General features: G+C 42.3%; 1 non-coding gene across 1 annotated transcript; it reads left to right on the top strand.

Moving 5' to 3' along the window:
- Positions 1-17,051: 17,051 nt before the first annotated feature.
- Trnas-cga lies at positions 17,052-17,126 on the top strand. The gene has a single exon. It is a non-coding gene; the product is annotated as a tRNA-Ser (tRNA).
- The last annotated feature ends 2,503 nt before the right edge of the window (positions 17,127-19,629 follow it).

Below are 19,629 nucleotides of genomic sequence, written 5' to 3'. Positions count from 1 at the left end.
ACTTTAGTACTGAATAGTAACATGGTCAGCCACACTTAGCACTTTCATAATTGTGACAAACTCTATCTGTTATAGTTTTGCATTCATGACCTTAAAATTATTTGTAATTCTATGCGTTAAGTAGCTGTTATATGGAAAATTATTATTTGACACCACTGGCCACAATCCTGAGTGCTATCAACAATTATTAAGAAGTTAACACTACAATTGATTGGCTAATGTGACATGTGTGTGACCATCTGTCAGACAGCAATGTAGCCAACAAACATTACATTGGTCACACACTCGACACCATTGACTTGCCAGATCATTATAGTAGGAACTGGAGGCAATCACATTGCAGCATGTTTACATCTACAGGCGACTTAAAAATAAATTAATAAAAGCTGATATATTCTGCACATTTCTGTACATAAATTATTTACAGAACCATATTTTGGGAAACCTTAAATTAGATGCATAGGATTTTGAGAATACAATAGCATGTTTTAAGAAATTTATATGTTACAGGTTCCCCATCTCCCCAAAGACACCTCTTCAAAAACTATTCATTAACGTATATTATTCAGTATCAAGACTGTTGTATGGCAAGGAGATGACCTGTTATCTTTGTGATTTAACATGCTTCTATAGAAAGTTATAAGCGAACAGTATACAGTGCTGGCCATGACAGACCGTGGCATAAAGTTAGGAAAAGAAATGAGAAATAAAATCAGGATCAGGGGTTCAGCATATTCTTGTGGCTTATCCACACCCTCCACAAACACTGACACAGTATGCACTCAGACTGAAACCCTCAAGAACTGTGCAGAAAAAAACTGGATTGCATATCACCTGCAAAAAGACAGATTTAAATACCAGCACAAATGCTCCGTCCTCCAAGCTGAATTTTGTTATATCAAACACGTTCCAGAATTTGATTACCTTAGTGAAATCATTTTGGAGAACATTACAGAAAAAGAAACAACTTCTGCTGCATTTTTAAACTGGAAACAGCATGCAGGGCTATTACTGGTCTCAATAAGAGAAATATTATCACTACACTACACTACACTACCGTTATTAGGTCATTGGTAATTTATGCTGCAGAAAACCTCATACTAGATCAGAAAGGTTCACTCAACGCATTAGAATTCAGAGAATAGTGATTTATCCCCTAATATATTAGGGACTAGGAAGAACCTTCATGCCTAGTGGAAGATCAGGAGCATTATGGACGTGTATCAACACATTGAACTCTTCACTGACATCATAAGAAAACCGCTTGCAAGGATGTGACACGCGATGGAAGCTTTGTTGTTACGATTTTTATATGTGTTTCACACAAACAATCTGTTAGTAGCGATGTCTGTTCTGTAACATCAGGTAAAAATGCTGCAGTCAACAGGAAACCATACTGTATACCCAAGTGTCTACAGCTACTGACGGAAGTATTTATTAACAATTTGAATACAAAAAAATAGTTAAAATGGCTCTGAGCACTATGGGACTTAACTTCTGAGGTCATCAGTCCCCTAGAACTTAGAACTAATTAAACCTAACTAACCTAAGGACATCACACACATCCATGCCCGAGGCAGGATTCGAACCTGCGACCGTAGCGGTCACGCGGTTCCAGACCGTAGCGCCTAGAAACGCTTGGCCATTTGAATACAAAGTATTAATTTATTGATCAGCAACTGGTAGAAGGAATGAAACAAAATAGTGATAATCTATAGAGTACAAATGTCGTCATTGTCCTTAACAAATCATCGGATGGTACTATGAAGTACAGATTCTGTTGTGATTTCAGCTACTTGAATGCTAAAACTGTCAATAACGCATGTACTATCCCCAATTTTATGGATACATTGGACAATCTGGGTGAATTGAGACGCTTTTCAACAATGTACCTAAGAAGTGGGTATCTCCAACAAGAAGCAGCTGAAGAAGATAGACTGAGAACGGCCTTCACGACAAAATCAGGTCACTTATGGTACCACAGAATGCTATTTGAATTTAAAAATACACCAGTTACATTTCAAAGACTGTTGGATGGCACACTTTATGGACTGAAACCTAAAAACTGTATGGTGTGCTTAGATGGCACCACTGTATTTCCGAGAGATGTGGAGGACGACGACAAGCATTTGGAACAAGTACTTAACAGCAGACAAGAGACAGCAAAACTCATGCTCCCCAAGGTTGTGGTTAAGCCATGTCTCCGCAATATCCTTTCTCTACGAGTGCTAGTCTTTAAAGGTTTTCAGGAGAGCTTCTACGAAGTTTGGAAGGTTGGAGACGAGGCAGAGGAAGTAAAGCTGTGAGGGCTGGGCATAACTAGTGCTTGGGTAGCTTAGTCGCTGGGTTACTCAGCGTGCTCGGTCAGAGGGTTAGTCACCCTCTGTAATAAAAAAACTGAGTAAATGGATCCACAATGAACTTGAACGGACGTCCGATCTGGACTAACGCAACGAACAATAACGGACAGAAAAAAGTTGCTAGAGCACTTGACTGCGAAAGGCAAAGGTCCCGAGTTCAAGTCTTGGTCTGGGACACAATTTTAATCTGCTAAGAAGTTTCATATCAGCGCACACTCTGCTGCAGAGTGAAAATTTCATTCTGCAGACATCCCCCAGGCTGTGGCTAAACCATGTCCCCACAATATCCTTTCTTCCAGGAGTGTAAGTCTTGCAAGGTTCGCAAGAAGGCTTCTGTGAAGTTTGGAAGATAGGAGACAAGGTACTTGCGGAAGTAAGGCTCTGAGAATGGGGCATGAGCATGCTTGGGTCATTCACTCAGTAGAGCACTTGACCATGAAAGACAAATGTCTCGAGTTCGAGTGTAAGTCTGGCACAGTTTCGATCTTATGCCCAGGCAAGTAATCTACATTTCGTTATCGCCGGCCAGGCATAATGTCATTGCCTCTGAGGAGCAACAATAAATACTCAGGCTACTGAGCCTTGTCATCTTTGTGTTACAGTACACCAGCTGTGAGGTCAAAACTGTGATGTGCTCCAACTGTATCCCAACCTGACTTCCGCTTTTGAGACTACCACATCGGTGATCTGCTGTACTCAGTCACTGTGAGCTGCCAATCTTGCTACCACTGATGAGAAGACGTGGAGACTTCTTCTTCCGGATTTCTTAGCCGAACTGATGGTGTGTGGCGCGCCATCCACCTGTCACAATATTCAGGAGATGCACTAGCTGCTGCTGCCCCTAGCAGTATCTGCAAGCAGTCACAGACATCCTGTCCTTTCTTGGTGCAGCGCGGGGTAGCCGTGAGGTGTGAGGCGCCTTGTCACGGTTCGCGCGGCTCCCCCCGTCGCAGGTTAAGAGTCCTCCCTCGGGCTAGGTTTGTGTGTTGTCCTTAGTTTAAGTTAGATTAAGTAGTGCGTAAGCCTAGGGACCGATGACCTAAGCAGTTTGGTCCCATAGTCCTTACCACAAATTTCCAATTCTCCTACTTTGGCGGAAGGCCTATGGCGTTGTACATATCGAAACCATGCAGAGATGCAAAGAGATTACCCAAGCACGCCTCTTTGATATTTATGAGAGTGCTCTGGTAATATACTGTCGCTGTACTGGGCTGTATAGGTTACACCTGCTGTGTAGGCTACGCTGGACGCCAGCGAGGCCTGCTGCCCGCACAACACCGTATTTACATGAACCGGACGCCACCGGTGACGTCCTTGGAAGATTGCTGAGACAGTGTCAGAAGTTCCGAGACGGTACCCTGCGCTGTAGCTGTCCTGGGCACTGACACAGTGAACAGTATACGCTGGTAAACTTTAATGTAGTAAATTCTTGTTCTAATAATCTAATCTAATCTAATTAAAATTGCTACACCATGAAGAAATGCAGATGGTAAACGGGTATACATTCGACAAATATATTATACTACAACTAACATGTGATTACATTTTCACGCAATTTGGGTGCATAGATCCTGAGAAATCAGTACCCAGAACAACCACCTCTGGCCGTAATAACGGCCTTGATGCGCCTGGGAATTGAGTCAAACAGAGCGTGGATAGGGTGTACTGGTACAGCTGCCCATGCACCTTCAACACGATACCACAGTTCATCAAAAGTAGTGACTGGCGTATTGTGACGAGCCAGTTGCCCGGCCACCATTGACCAGACGTTTTCAATTGGTGAGAGATCTGGAGAATGTGCTGGCCAGGGCAGCAGTCGAACATTTTCTGCATCCAGAAAGGCCCGTACAGGACCTGCAACATGCGGTCGTGCGATATCCTGCTGAAATGTAGGTTTTCGCAGGGACCGAATGAAGGGTAGAGCCACGGGTCGTAATACATCTGAAATGTAACGTCCACTGTTCAAAGTGCCGTCAACGCGAACAAGAGGTGACCGAGACGTGTAACCATTGGCACCCCATACCATCACGCCAGGTGATACGCAAGTATGGCGATGACGAATACACGCTTCCAATGTGCGTTCACCGCGATGTCACCAAACACGGATGCGACCATCTTGATGCTGTAAACAGAACCTGGATTCATCCGAAAAAATGACGTTTTGCTATTGGTGCACACCATGGCAGGCATTCCTGTCTGTGATGCAGCGTCAAGGGTAACCGCAGCCATGGTCTCCGAGTTGATAGTCCGTGCTGCTGCAAACGTCGTCGTACTGTTCGTGCAGATGATTGTTGTCTTGCAAATATCCCCATCTGTTGACTCAGGGATCGAGACGTGGTTGCACGATCCGTTGCAGCCATGCGGATAAGATGCCTGTCATCTCGACTGTTAGTGGTACGAGGCCGTTGATATCCAGCACGGCGTTCCGTATTACCCTCCTGCACCCACCGATTCCATATTCTGCTAACAGTCATTGGATCTCGACCAACGCGATCAGCATTGTCGCGATACGATAAACCGCAATCGCGATAGGCTACAGTCCGACCTTTATCAAAGTCGGGAACGTGATGGAACGCATTTCTTCTCCTTACACGAGGCATCACAACAACGTTTCACCAGGCAACGCCGGTCCAATGCTGTTTGTGTATAAGAAATCGGTTGGAACCTTTCCTCATGTCAGCACGTTGTAGGTGTCGCCACTAGCGTCAACCTCGTGTGAATGCTCTGAAAAGCTAATCATTTGCATATCACAGCATCTTCTTCCTGTCGGTTAAATTTCGCGTCTAGCATGTCATCTTCGCGGTGTAGCAATTTTGATGGCCAGTAGTGTATCATTTGCGCCCAGAGCGCCGACCACTGCACTCTACGCTCTATCATCCTGACAACAGTAGCAGTGTCAACCCTGGTCCCTAAGCTATCAGTGGAACTTTGCTATCAAATGATATTAAATGGCTCTCACGGATTCAGATACAAGTGTCAATGGTATTGCGACGCACACTTTGCGACAAAGTAAGGTAATAAAAGAGTTTGATTGTAAAGACTCAAGTATTAAAAAAATGTTTTTATTTACTCACTTCAGACACGGTGGATGGCAATAGATAGCAACTTACTGTGATTCACTGAAATTACGTTTGTAATTGCACGGAAGTTTGTTTTTGTTTAAATGGCATCTAGTTTCGGACCGTAGCCCATTATCAAGCCATCCACGTAAGTGCTATCATAATGTGTGTACGCTGGCCACATTGCTTGTGTGAGTGGCTAAGAGCAAGGTACTAATTGTATATGACTTACAACAGTCCAGTGTCGCGTGCATTGTAAAAGTCTGTTACGAGTCCCTCACCCTTCTCCAGACTCGAGGGTGTGTAGGTCTTCATCATGTTCTGGATAGGACTTGGGCCCTTATTGTCAGTTCACAACCGACTATGCGTCGGCGTTGCCCGATGTGCCTTACCAGCTTACTGCTTGATGCATGTGACCCGGCCTTGTTGGCTCCTTCGGTTATGTCGTCGGACATCCCAGCACCCTCCTACCACATCGGACTCCTTTTTTTTCCTGGAGCACAGTCACCTTTTCGCATCTTTGCCGCCTGTGCGCCTTTTTGTCGATGAAGGCGGTGGTGTAGATGACCTGTGCTACCCTCAGACGAAGACTCATTGTGTGAGTTGGTTCTGCGGTCTTCCAGTTCGATACCTTTTTTTTAATTTTTTTACATTGGCAGGAAGAGTATTCTCGATTTTTGAACGTATGTGAACGAACGACATTGCGCCATTGGCCAAAATCCAAAATACTGGCAGTACTGTTACAACTTTGTTTGGAGTGCTTGTTACGACCCGCCATGCACGTGGAATGTCCGTACAATGAGCAGTTCATCTGACGCATTATTTTTTCTTTTTTGATACTACGATATCCAACGGTATTCCCCTCTATCCTGAGAAGACATGCATGGATTTCTCCATGGCTAAGGGCGTCTTTCATGGACTTCATCCACAGATCTGAAAAAAAAACTTTTTCCCTGTTACATACATTTGTTACCCTCTCCCACCTTTCCTTTCCTCCTTTCCTAGTTTAGGTGGATATGTTCGGACAATCATAGTTAGAGGCCAACGCCTGAAGTGGTGCAAATATTTTTGTTTAGGGTCAAAGTGGCGGTGGCAAATAGTTCCGTTTTTTATAGGTTCCTTTATAATCAGGAAAATAAGGGAGAAAAGTTAAAACAAGAAGAAAAACTAAAAAAGAGTGATGAAGCACTTCGTTGCATAAGGGTGAGGTGTTATTTTGTAAAAAAAAAAAAAAAAAAGAAGAAAAAGAAAAGGCGGTTAAAGCAAACGTTCTAGAGAAGAGGAGAGCCCGGGTTCGGGTCCTGGTCTCGCAGGAATTTTCGTATGTCGCACCAGCATTTAATGCGGTGCCCGTACGGGACTGAGATCTGTGAGTTTCTATTTCATGTTATCATTGCGTTCTACGGTAGTATCAAATGTTTATCGCCCTCATATGGACATGAATGTCTATCAGAGTTAAGTATCCTGTATTAGAGTGTTTTTCTCAGTCTATGTTTTAGTCATTTCCGGCTCATTCCCAAGTTTCGTTTTCTAATACGATGTTGTAACTGGAGCTTCCATCTCCTCAGTCTTTGAATATTTCCTTACACCAATTGTGACCTGAACCGTCGTAGTGACATAGGCCACTGGCAATGGTGCAGGCACAGAAGAGGTGTAAAAACTGACAGAAAGAGAAACAAGAAAGAAAGACGGTTTAAAAAAGGGGCGGCCAGTAATTCGGCGCGTAAGCCTTGCTGTGGCACGAGTGTCATAGCACTCGGCCTAGCTGTCTCTCTATCCAGCACATTTGCCGTTCCCAAGTTTCGGTTGGTACAGTCCACTGAATAAAGAAAAAACTTCCGCGAATAAGTCTTCGGTCGCGGATCAGTAATATCTTGGAAGTTGCTAATCGTTGTCACTAAAGACTGCTAAAATCTATTTACCTGAATCATGCGTTTTCAAACTTGCATCAAGGCTCGCAGGGCATTGCGACCTTACAGTAGTTGTGCAGCGGTGGTTTCATCTACATCTACACAGATACTGGGCAAGGAACCGTACAGTGCCTGGCGGAGGGTACCCTGTACCACTACTTGTCGTTTCACCACCTGTTTCACTCACAAATAGAGCGAGGGAAAAATTACTGTCTGTGCGCCTCCTTATGGGCCCTAATTTCTCATATCTTATCTTCGCGGTCCTTATGCGCGTAGTATGCTCGCGGCAACAGAATCGCCCGGCAACCAGCTTCAAATGCCGGTTCTCTAAATTTTATCAATAGTGTTTCTCTAAAAGAACGTCGCCTTCCCTCCAGGGATTCCCGTTTGAGTTCCCGAAGCATCACCGTACCACTTACGTGCTGTTCGAACCTACCGGTAACAAATCTAGCAGCCCTCCCCTGAACTGCATCGATGTCTTCCTTCAATCCGACGTTGTACGGATCCTAAAAACTCGAGCAGTACTCAAGAATAGGTCGCACCAGCATCCTACATGCGTTCTGCTTTACGGATGAACCACACTTTCCTAAAATTCTCCCAATAACACGAAGTCGATCATTCGCATTCCCTACAACAGTTTTCGCATGCTAGTTCCACCTCATATCGCTTTGCAACGTTACGCCGAAATATTTAAAGGACTTGACTGCCTCAAGCTGGACACTAGTAACACTATTTTTTCATATTTAGGGCTAGCTGCCATTCATCACATAAACTGCAATTATCTTTAAGTCGTCTTGTATCTTCCTATAGTCACTCAACTTCGAACCTTACCGCGCACGACGGCATCATCAGCAGACAACCGCTGAGCGTTGCCCACCCTGTACGCCAAATCATTTATGTATATAGATAAAAACAGCGGTCCTATCACACTTGCCTGGGGCACTCCTGACGATACCCTTGTCTCTGATGAACACTCGCCATCGAGGACAACGTACAGCGTTCTATTATTTAAGAAATTTTCAAGCCACTCACATATCTGTGTACTTATTCCATATGATCATGCCTTCGTTAACAGCCTGCAATCGGGCACAGTGACAAATGCTTTCCGGAAATCTAGAAATATGGTATCTGCCTGTTGCCATTCATCCATAGTTCGCAGTATGTCATGTGAGAAAAGGGCAAGCTGAGTATTGCACGAGCGATGCTTTCTAAAACCATGCTGATTCGTCGACGTAAGCTTCTCAGTCTCAAGAAAGTTTACTATGTTCTAACCGAGAAACTGCAGCAAACAGAACTTGGGGATTTTGTTCTGTAATTTGGCGGGTCCGTTCTTTTACCCTTCTTATAAGCTGGAGACACTTGCGCTTTTTTTTCAGTCGCTCGGGATTGCGTGCTGGGCTAGAGATTCACGATAAATGTCATCTAGGTAAGGAGCAAATGCCGTAGAGTACTGTTTGTAAAATCGAACTGGGATTTCATCAGGAACTGGTGATTTATTTACTTTTAAATCTTTCAGCTGTTTCTGTACGCCAGGGATGTTTATTACTATCTAGCAGTGCGCCTCTAAAATGCTTCGATATCTTTCTTCAATCCGATCTGGTACGGATCCCGAACAGTCTAGCAGTACTCAAGAATAGGTCGCACCAGCAGCCTACAAGTGTTTTCCTTTACAGGTGTACCCCTCTTTCCTAAAATTCTCCCAATAAATCGAAGTCGACCATTCGCCTTCCCTGCCACAGTTGTCACATGCTCGTTCCAGCTCACATCACTTTGCAACGGCACGCTCAGATATTTAAACGACCTGGCTGTGTCAAGCAGGACACTACTAATACTGTATCCGAACGTTATAGGTTTGTCTTCCTACTCATCCCCATTAACTTACATTTTTCCACATTTAGGGCTAGCTGTCATTCATCACACCGACTGGAAGTTCCATCTAAATCGTCTTGTATCTTCCTACAGTCACTCAACTTCGACACCTTAGCGTACACCACGGCATCATCAGAAAACAACCGCAGATTACTGCCCAGCCTGTCCGCCAAATCACGTATACATTGAACAACAGCTGTCCTGCCACGTAAAATAACAAATACCTATTTGCTTCCTGGTTAGAGGAACAATTAATAGTGACATTTCCTGGACCGGCTAGTAAATGTTGTCATTATGGCAACGTACTGGATGGCAATCGAATTGTTCTACCTAACTCATTTGTTTTTATGCAGTAAAAATCAGTTTGAACATTAGTTTTATCGAATGTTTTCAACTTTTGTTTGTCCTCTGCAATTTGTGTTTCTCCATTAGCGAACACAAATTATCAAATGTAAGTACAAAACTCGGTATTTCAAATTTATCATACAGTTCTCAAAATATGAAGAGACGAAAACGCAGGGAGTGTAATGACAGTTGACTATAGGTCTTATGTGTACTGTTGTAAATGAAGAAATGTGTCATTTGTTTTAATAACGTAGCTACTGACAATACACTGACGGGAAAAAAATCGCAACAGTAAAAATTAATTAACGAAGAGTAACGAAATTTCGTGAATACATTTGTTTAGGTAACAACAGGGTTATAAATACAAAATCAAATAGGGGTAATGCAGGAGTAGGTTTAATAATGAATAAAAAAATAGGAGTGCGGGTTAGCTACTACAAACAGCATAGTGAACGCATTATTGTGGCCAAGATCGACACAAAGCCCATGCCTACTACAGTAGTACAAGTTTATATGCCAACTAGCTCTGCAGATGATGAAGAAATTGATGAAAAGTATGACGAGATAAAAGAAATTATTCATGTAGTGAAGGGAGACGAAAATTTAATAGTCACGGGTGACTGTAATTCGTCAGTAGGAAAAGGGAGAGAAGGAAACATAGTAGGTGAATATGGATTGGGGGGAAGAAATGAAAGAGGAAGGCGCCTTGTAGAATTCTGCACAGAGCATAACTTAATCATAGCTAACACTTGGTTCAAGAATCATGAAAGAAGGTTGTATACCTGGAAGAATCCTGGAGATACTAAAAGCTATCAGATAGATTACATAATGGTAAGACAGAGATTTAGGAACCAGGTTTTAAATTGTAAGACATTTCCAGGGGCAGATGTGGATTCTGACCACAATCTATTGGTTATGAACTGCAGATTGAAACTGAAGAAACTGCAAAAAGGCGGGAATTTAAGGAGATGGGACCTGTATAAACTGAAAGAACCAGAGGTTGTACAGAGTTTCAGGGAGAGCATAAGGGAACAATTGACAGGAATGGGGGAAAGAAATACAGTAGAAGAAGAATGGGTAGCTCTGAGGGATGAAGTAGTGAAGGCAGCAGACGATCAAGTAGGTAAAAAGACGAGGGCTAATAGAAATCCTTGGGTAACAGAAGAAATATTGAATTTAATTGATGAAAGGAGAAAATATAAAAATGCAGTAAATGAAGCAGGCAAAAAGGAATACAAACGTCTCAAAAATGAGATCGACAGGAAGTGCAAAATGGCTAAGCAGGGATGGCTAGAGGACAAATGTAAGGATGTAGAGGCCTGTCTCACTAGGGGTAAGATAGATACTGCCTACAGGAAAATTAGAGAGACCTTTGGAGATAAGAGAACCACTTGTATGAACATCAAGAGCTCAGATGGAAACCCAGTTCTAAGCAAAGAAGGGAAAGCAGAAAGGTGGAAGGAGTATATAGAGGGTCTATACAAGGGCGATGTACTTGAGGACAATATTATGGAAATGGAAGAGGATGTAGATGAAGACGAAATGGGAGATAAGATACTGCGTGAAGAGTTTGACAGAGCACTGAAAGACCTGTTTCGAAACAAGGCCCCGGGAGTAGACAACATTCCATTAGAACCACTGATGGCCTTGGGAGAGCCAGTCATGACAAACCTCTACCATCTGGTGAGCAAGATGTATGAGACAGGCGAAATACCCTCAGACTTCAAGAAGAATATAATAATTCCAATCCCAAAGAAAGCAGGTGTTGACAGATGTGAAAATTACCGAACTATCAGTTTAATAAGTCACTGCTGCAAAAAAGTAAAAACTTTGAGGTTTGCCGATGACATTGTAATTCTATCAGAGACAGCAAAGGACTTGGAAGAGCAGTTGAACGGAATGGACAGTGTCTTGAAAGAAGGATATATGATGAACATCAACAAAAGCAAAACGAGGATAATGGAATGTAGTCAAATTAAATCTGGTGATGCTGAGGGAATTGGATTAGGAAATGAGACACTTAAAGTAGTAAAGGAGTTTTGCTATTTAGGGAGTAAAATAACTAATGATGGTCAAAGTAGAGAGGATATAAAATGTAGACTGACAATGGCAAGGAAAGCGTTTCTGAAGAAGAGAAATTTGTTAACATCGAGTATAGATTTAAGTGTCAGGAAGTCGTTTCTGAAAGTATTTGTATGGAGTGTAGCCATGTATGGAAGTGAAACATGGACAATAACTAGTTTGGACAAGAAGAGAATAGAAGCTTTCGAAATGTGGTGCTACAGAAGAATGCTGAAGATAAGGTGGGTAGATCACATAACTAATGAGGAGGTACTGAATAGGATTGGGGACAAGAGAAGTTTGTGGCACAACTTGACTAGAAGAAGGGATCGGTTGGTAGGACATGTTTTGAGGCATCAAGGGATCACAAATTTAGCATTGGAGGGCAGCGTGGAGGGTAAAAATCGTAGAGGGAGACCAAGAGATGAATACACTAAGCAGATTCAGAAGGATGTAGGTTGCAGTAGGTACTGGGAGATGAAGAAGCTTGCACAGGATAGAGTAGCATGGAGAGCTGCATCAAACCAGTCTCAGGACTGAAGACCACCACAACAACAGGTAACACATTTAAGTGATTAATATTGCAAGATAACAGGTTAACGTAAGCGCGATGTAAGTCATTGTAAATGTGAACTTTTGGTACATTAATGACCCGTGTAAGCGCCAGACATACATCTATTGTGTTGTACAGGTGCCAGACGTCACTTTGTAGGTTGGAGTTCCAAGCGTGTTGAACTTGGTCAGTCAATACAGGGTCATTTAATGCCGGTTGTGGCCGATCGGTGTGGCCGAGAGGTTCTAGGCGCTTCAGCCCGGAACCACGCGACTGATATGGTCGTAGGTTCGAATCCTGCCTCGGGCATGAATGTGTGAGATGTTCTTAGGTTAGTTAGGTTTAAGTAGTTCTAAGTCTAGGGGACTGATGACCTCCGATGTTAAGTCCCATAGTGCTCAGAGCCATTTGAAACATTTGAATGTTGGTTGTGGATGACGCCGGAGTTGTCGTCCGATGATGTCCTATATGTGCCCGACTGGAGACAGATCTGGTAATTAATTAGCCGAAGGCAACGTGTCGACACCCTGTAGAGCATATTGGGCTACAGCAGCGGTCTATGGGCGAGCGCTATCCTGCTGGAAAGCACCCCTTGGAATACTGCTCATTAATGGCAGCACAACATGTCGAATCGCAAGAACGACGTACAAAAATGGCTCTGAGCACTATCGGACTTAACATCTGAGGTCATCAGTCCCCTAGAACTTAGAACTACTTAAACCTAACTAACCTAAGAACATCACACACATCCATGCCCGAGGCAGGATTCGAACCTGCTACCATAGCGGTCGCGCGGTTCCAGACTGAAGCGCCTATAACAGCTCGGCCGCAAAGGCCGGCAGAACAACGTACAATTGGAGTCGTGGTGCGTGGGATAACCAAAAGGTTGCTCCTACTATCATACGAAATTGCACCCCAGACCATATCTCCAGGTGTAAGTCGAGTTTGTCTAGCACACAGGCAGGTTAGTTTGAGATCCTCAGCTAGTCTCCTTCTAACCAACACACGTCCATCACTAGCACCGAGCCAGAAACAGCCTGCATCAGGAAACATAACAGGCCCCCATCCTGCCCTCTAATGACCTCTCGCTTGATTCCATTGTCTTCGCAAATGGCGGTGGTTTGGGGCCAGTGGAATGCATGCTACAGGGCGTCTGGCTTGGAGCTGTGCTTGAAGCAACCGAGTTGTAACAGCTCGTTGTGACACTGTGGTGCCAACTGCTACTCAGATTGCTGCTGCAGATGCGGTCTGGTCCGACAGAGCCACACGCCGAACACAGTGGTCTCCTCTCTCGGAAATGCCACATGGCTGTCTGGAGCACAATCATCTTGAGACTCTATATTCTCGTGACCACCGCTGTCGGCAGTAGTGTACACTGGCTACATTCTTCTCAAGTCATTCAGTCGTATCAAAGAAGAGCTTACAGCTTCTTGAAGCCCTCTACTACACAACCTTGTTCAAACTCACTGAGGTGTTCATAATGGCGTCTTTGTCGCTTTAAAGGCGTTCTTGTCTAATATCAACTCAGCACATTCTGTCTCAAAGGTAACTAACGCTCACGACCGTTACAGCGTGTATTTAAAGCAAACCTGATCTGCATCCTCATAGTGGTGCTACTAGCAACACTTTTACACGACAGGTGCGAAATCGCCTTTCAGATGTAGAAACACGCCTATCAACTTTCGTTTATGTCGCACAACTCCTTTGTCGGGTTGTGATTTTTTCCGTCAGTGTATATAAACAAATGTAAATAATACAGGGTGATTCAAAAAGAATACCACAACTTTAAAAATGTGTATTTAATGAAAGAAACATAATATAACCTTCAGCTATACATCATTACAAAGAGTATTTAAAAAGGTTTTTTTTCACTCAAAAACAAGTTCAGAGATGTTCAATATGGCCCCCTCCAGACACACGAGCAATATCAACCCGATACTCCAACTTCTTTCCACACTCTCTGTAGCATATCAGGCGTAACAGCTTGGATAGCTGCTGTTATTTCTCGTTTCAAATCATCAATGGTGGCTGGGAGAGGTGGCCGAAACACCATATCCTTAACATACCCCCATAAGAAAAAATCGCAGGGGGTAAGATCAGGGCTTCTTGGAGGCCAGTGATGACGTGCTCTGCCACGGGCTGCCTGGCGACCGATCCATCGCCTCGGGTAGTTGACGTTCAGGTAGCTACGGACAGATAAGTGCCAATGTGGTGGCGCTCCATCCTGCTGAAATATGAATTGTTGTGCTTCTTGTTCGAGCTGAGGGAACAGCCAATTCTCTAACATCATCAGATACTGTAGTCCAGTTACAGTAGCACCTTCGAAGAAAAAGGGACCAAAAACTTTATAGGCTGAAATGGCGAACAAATGTACAACTAAATGAAACTTTATAGCTCCCTTAATTCGCCGACAGATAGTGCTTAGCTCTGCCTTTTGTCGTTGCAGAGTTTTAAATTCCTAAAGTTGTGGTATTCTTTTTGAATCACCCTGTATATAAAATAAATATGTAATCATTTGGAGTCAAATGACCGTAGTTTCGTAAACAGAGCATGAGAATACTTTTCACTCTAGATGTGACACAACAACAAAAATTTCTCTAAACAAACTACGATCCTAAAAAAGGCTCTTCTTTCATCTTTCAAAGTTGCCTAACATATGGCAAGGAGCAAGAAAACTCACATCACAGCGAAATATGTCATTTTACCAGCTACTCTGAAGCTGGTGTCTATTATGATAGGCGAGTCAGTTGCCAAGCATCTGGCAAGGGTGCCTTTGTCAGACAATTGTATTAGCCATAGAATACTCGATATGGCTGACGACATTAATGATCGAAAACCCAAAGTTAATTACGATTTCCCTATTCAGTTGGATGATGTTAGAGACAGCCACGATGATGTACATCTAATTTGTTACCTGTGATTTATACATGACAAGAAATTTCACTAAGATCTTTTTTGCAAGAAAATAACTTCTGGAAATAAAGCAACAGACTTCTGAAATACCACACTTTTCGTGAAAGAAAATTTCTATATGTGTGTAGTGATGGAGGTCATAGTATGGCTGGCTGTTATCCCGGACTGCAAGCATTCATCCGCAAAAAGGTTCCTCAAGCTACATGAACATACTGTTTTATTCGCCAAGGGGCAGGGGCATCAAAAAGCTTGTGATTTTGCAGTCGGTGATGGATGTGGTAAACGTCATTGCACGTCAAGCCACCCAAGTCTAGATCTTTTCAACAAATATGTGTTACTTACGAGACTCAGCAAATTTCCCAGCTTTCAAGCTGGAATTTCTTGTAAGTGTGTACAAACTCAATAATGAACTTTACTCTTAGTTATTCAAAAGAAATATTTGAGTTCCGATAAGTTTGTAGACAGTGACTTTGTTTTGAAGCTGGCCTATCTTCGGGACATCTTTGAAGAACTCAGTTCATTTAATGTACCCCTTCGAGGTAATGATACCAACATTATGCAACTGCCAGACGAAATGTCAGTCTTCAGAAAGAAACTTCTGTTTTGGAAGAAAAAGCTGGATGATAAAGATATACATTACGTTATACAGGGGCTGGACAAAAATATGGAAACGTCAGATATATAACACATTATCATGCTTAAAACAGTGTAGGAGATCGTTGGCATTCAAACCAGCTTTCAGTCGTCTCGGAATAGATAAATACAGTTTGTGTATGAGCAGCCGTACTCAAAGTGGGGTGGCGTCCCCTCCAGGAGGGGGGGGGGGGGGGCAGGGAGTAGTAGATATGGGCGCCGGGGTTCAATGAAATATTTATATTTCAAATTATGTAAGAAAAAACTTCCGATCAACAAATATTGTTCGCATCAGATTCTGATTTCCAGGAATCAAATTAGGAAGCTCTCCCATTTGCTGTTTTATTTCATAAGAACTGACCAACAGGTCCTATCAGCAGGAAGGCTGTGCTGAGTAAAGTCGCAAGCAAAGTTTCATCTCACAGTGCCCCCCTCACTGATCACCAGCAGGGTTTGCTACTTGCCAAACGTATTTTCACAACCACTGATAACAATAAGCCGCTTGACAATGTGACTTCCACTACCTTACAACACTGACTACAGATACCGATTGCTAATCACAGCCATTTTGACTGTCCACTCGATTTCAGCCATGCTTCTGGAGTCAGTTCAAAGGTAGTGAGCCTGCTAGAAGTTGAATTCTAGTGCGCGTTCAGCGGTTGTAGTTCACCGGATTTAAGATAAAGCTATACAAGTTCTACCTTTCCCATGAATAAGTGGCTGATTCGCAGAGATAAAAAGAGATCCCTTGGAAGTGATTAACCAAGTATCTCTTCTCCTTAGAAAGAATGCAGATTCGAATATAGTCAACGTACTTTCTCTTTTCGCATTTTCCTCTGTCCCTGTCAGCGAAGTTAGATCTAAACTCAAAAGCAAAGTGCGTAGATATCAAGTTCATTATCTGACATTAGGCTTTACCAGCATTCTTTTGAACGATGGCTAACGACCACAATGAGTTCTCTGTTTGGAGATTTTAGCCTAAGATAGCCTGAAGCTTATTAAACTAAAGAGACACCTGCAGACAAAATACCCAGAACATGTAAATAAACCCATCACATTTTTAAGTATCTTGAGCAACAACTAAAAGGAAATGTCAGGTACCACAAAAACAGATATCAGTTTCTATGGAAACCCTGCGAGAATTCCAAGAGGTATCAACTTCACTGCAAAATCCAAATCATCGCACATTACTGGTTTGGAAACATTCCCCGGCCTGTGGCTAAGTCATGTCTCCACAATATCCTTTCTTCCAGGAGTACTAGTTCTGCAAGGTTCGCAGAAGAGCTTTTGTGAAATTTGGAAGGTAGGAGACGAGGTACTGGCAGAATTGAAGCTGCTCGTGATTCGTGGCTGGATAGCTCAGATGGTAGAGCACTTGCCCACGAAAGGCAAAGGTCCCGAGTTCGAGTCTCGGTCCGGCACACAGTTTTAATCTGCCAGGAAGTTTCATAGCAGCGCACACTCCGCTGCAGAGTGAAAAATTCATTCTGATTACAAACAGGTGTCTGCATGGGTAAAAGCGTTCAAATTTCGAACAATGGACCACACTTGGTTTAAGACACGATAGAGTCTTAAAGTAATTATTTTCCACATCTATGATACCACAGTATTCTAAAATGTCTAAACTAACGTCGGCAATGCAATAAGGCGATGTTTATATCGCTTATCTGGACAGAGTTGATGTTATGCACAATTAAAAATGCTGTAGGGCTCAAATTAACTACTTTACCTCATCTATGATGTCACAGTATTCTAAAATACATCAGAAAATATTAATTTTCACGTTGTAAAAGTATCGAAATACATAAAGTACATTCAATCTGCTCAAAAAGTGTGATGTTTCATGTGCATATCATCACGATGGTTACATAAAAATTATTTTCCACACACACACCCAATCATGATTATGAACTCGTAAGTATGTGCCAGGGAGGACGGTGAAAGTGAAGATAACGTATCACTATAGAAATATAATCGACAACAATTATTGCACAAATGACTGGGTATCTAGTAGTTAAGTACAAAATAAATGTTGTTTGGCTTAAATTAATTAGTTTAGCCCAACTAGGATGCCACACTATTCTAAACTGTGACAAAAAGTGTAATATTTACGTTGCAGCAGTAACTAAACTGTAAAGTGTGTGTCCAGTCATCACCTCATGTTTCTTTCTTTCATCACCAGTTTAGGAGGGGGCAGTGGAGGTATGCATCACAAGTAAAAATAACATTGATGACAAATGTTACCAAAACAAACTGCTGCTACTTTTCAGGAAACTATGGCTCGCTAAAAAAACCCGTAATCAAATTCAGCAAACATCTAAAAAAAAGCACTATCACACACACAACGTGGTTGTTTTTTAGGGAACGAAGGAATAAGGTGTTGGATTTTAGGAATAAATAGGGTGTTTTATTATTATATATCACTTAAAGTGCAAACAACATGGGCTGTTTATAAACATGCACCCATGATGCAAACGACCAAAGACGGTAACGGTAACAGATTTGACATCTCTGAGGACAACGTTAGAATCGATATCCCGAAAACAAATAAGATTGCTTATTATTTATTGTGAAATTTCTCACACTTTGCAAGCACAATGAAGCTTCAGATATTAAATATTTCGGCACCTGAACTGTCTGTATTACTTATTAATATGCATACTTACCAAAATATATGCAAGATCTCTACGAAACTTCGAGCAAAATAAAACGTTTCTCTCAATTTCAAGCACATTGAAGCTTCAAATTAAATATTGCCACATGTAAGTTTTCCGTATTGCTTATTAAAATACTCAGAGCTTGCATATTGGCTCTACTGGTGATGGACTTTTGGGTTAAGCAGCTCACTCGTTTACAACCAAACTTCAATATTTGTACCTCACTTGCAGGCTCTATGAGACTTCTAAACTAAATATTTTTCCGCTTCTAATGTATATACATAATTTATTAAAATACGCGCAGCTTGCACGCTTATCGTAATATGGAAGATCTCTACCAAAATTTGAGGAAATATACCGTTATGTTATTTGTAAGGTTTCACACACTTGGCAAGCTTTAAATTAAATATTTCTGCACCTAAACTGCCTTTATTACTTATTAAAATACTCACAGTTCGCTTACTGGCACTGCTGATAAAGAAAAATCTTAAGTAAAGCAGCACTCCTAAAAAGTTGAACCTATGACATCACTAATAAGGATGACGACATCAGTAGGTCAATGACCTAGGTCACATGACGTCATAAACATAAACAAAGTGCGCTAGAACGCCTAAGTATATACTGCTCACAGGGAGGCATTGGCTTCCAAAGTAGTAGAACCAGAAGTCAATAAAGTGCTGGAAGGTGCAGGCAACGTAAATTTTGCGAAGGTACGACCTGTAAACTGTAGGTTATTTTCCGTTCTTTGCGAGGACGTGGGTTCGGCTTATGATTCGTTTCTATTGAAAATGGAGGTATGATGGTTACTCATGGTAAAGTTCTCCGTCACTCTGGGGAACAAAGGGATGAACTTCGTCTTTTCCTATTAAGCAGCACGATGGATGAAGAACAACTTCTAATATTGTGCTACTTGGTCGACAGTTTTGTGAAACTGAATGATCTTAATGTATCACTTCAAGGCCGAAATAGTAATATCATCTTTCTTTCTCAGAGGGGAAAGTGCTTGTGTTTAAGAGAAAACTTAGACGGATGGAAAAGAGTAGCTGTGAGATGTTTTATGTGTGGATGCTTTCGAGAAGGAAAATGAGAAAGATGTAGAGTGAATCAGACATAATACGTTCCGAAAATCTTCGTCAACAATTCAAAGATAAATTTCCAGAACCTTCATCTGAGTAGGACTGGATACACAGTCAGTTCGATACAATCGCAACAGATTATTTGTCAACAGTAGGACTGGAGGAGCTTACAGAACTCTCAAGTGATAGAACA

Source organism: Schistocerca piceifrons, chromosome 3, assembly GCF_021461385.2.
Source record: "Schistocerca piceifrons isolate TAMUIC-IGC-003096 chromosome 3, iqSchPice1.1, whole genome shotgun sequence".
Taxonomy (NCBI): Eukaryota; Metazoa; Arthropoda; class Insecta; order Orthoptera; family Acrididae; genus Schistocerca; species Schistocerca piceifrons.
The sequence above is the reverse complement of the archived record's forward strand: the minus strand, read 5'-3'. Positions and strand labels throughout refer to the sequence as shown.